Source organism: Arachis ipaensis, chromosome B02, assembly GCF_000816755.2.
Source record: "Arachis ipaensis cultivar K30076 chromosome B02, Araip1.1, whole genome shotgun sequence".
Taxonomy (NCBI): Eukaryota; Viridiplantae; Streptophyta; class Magnoliopsida; order Fabales; family Fabaceae; genus Arachis; species Arachis ipaensis.
Genome location: NC_029786.2, coordinates 93,938,227 through 93,939,684, shown reverse-complemented (window position 1 = coordinate 93,939,684; position 1,458 = coordinate 93,938,227).

Sequence of the window (1,458 nt, the reverse complement as noted above, 5' to 3'; positions counted from 1 at the left end):
TCATCAATACCAACAATCTCCAACAATTATCATCAACCACACTAATCCCACACAACTAACAATTACATCAATTCACATATAATTATTCATCCACCAACAACATTCAATCCTATCTTAGGGTTAACTAGCCTAAGTGTCCAGAAACATTACATATTACATAAGGAAACCGAAATCATACTTTGGCCGATTCTCAAAATGTTCCAAACATCAAAACAAAACCACCAAACTTGATCTAAAACTTCAACCAACTCCAACAAACACCAAAGCTCAAACTAACAACACATATATCACCAAAATCAAAACCTAATATACATAAAACAACTAAACACAAGGGTTTAGAGAAATTTTACCTTATTCAACTAGATTAGGGGTAAAATCTAACATTTACCTGCTACTAGAGATCACCTAAACAACTAAAACCACAAAATCTACTCATAAACTATACATGAAAACGCACATAATCTAGGGATGGAAACTGGGATGTGAAGAGAGAGATCTTACCAGATTTCTTTAGATAAAAATGTAGAACTCAATGAGAGCTTCGCGTGGCCATAAACGGCTCGTCAATCGGAACTCCGGATCAAAAGTTATGGCTTCCGGAAGGTGGAGGTGAATAGTAGCACCACCCCTTTCTCCTCTCTTCTCTAAATCCGCGGCCCTCTCTCTTAGGGCTGAAAAATGAGCTTAAAGCTCATTAAATGAGCTTATATATGTTTGACATTGGACTCGATTTGGGCCCGGTCCAACCCGTTAGTATTTTTGGTCCGTTTGGCCCACTTTGGGCTAAAACCTTTAAGATTAGTGTCCGATTTTTTATTCTAAAATTATTTTTGTCATTTCAGAACAACAAATCAATTTTCTAAATATTATTTCCCAAAATACGCGGTACTGGACAGTCTAGAGCCGGTACTGCCGGTTTAGGCGCCAGTACGCATTTTTACAAAAATTTTTCGAAAGAAATACATTTTTCAACTCAGAAAAAGTTCACTGAAATCAAATTTCACATTTTTATTTTCAAATTAAAACTTCTAAATTTTGAATCTATTCCGGGTACTAAAATTATTTTATTAAAACGGTTTTAGGTGAAAACGCGGATTCTTACAAAAACTACCGAGACTAACACAAGAATTAAATCTTATAATTGAGGTATACCCAATTTCATTCTTAAAATTTTTAGCAATCATCAAAATAGTTATTGACTTTAAGAAATAATTAATTTGGTTCTTAAATTTATAAATTATAGACCTCAGTTAACACAATACTAACTTAAAATATTATACTGCCAGCATGACATTCCTAACAGTAAAATAATATGGCAGTAATCTTTTTAAAGTTTTTGTTTTAATATATATTTTTGGAGCCAATTTAAATATTCTTTTGGAAAGACATAAAATATTATATCTGCTTTTTTTTTTATCATTACACTCGGCCTCTTCTTTTTGCCACAACTCTTTAGTC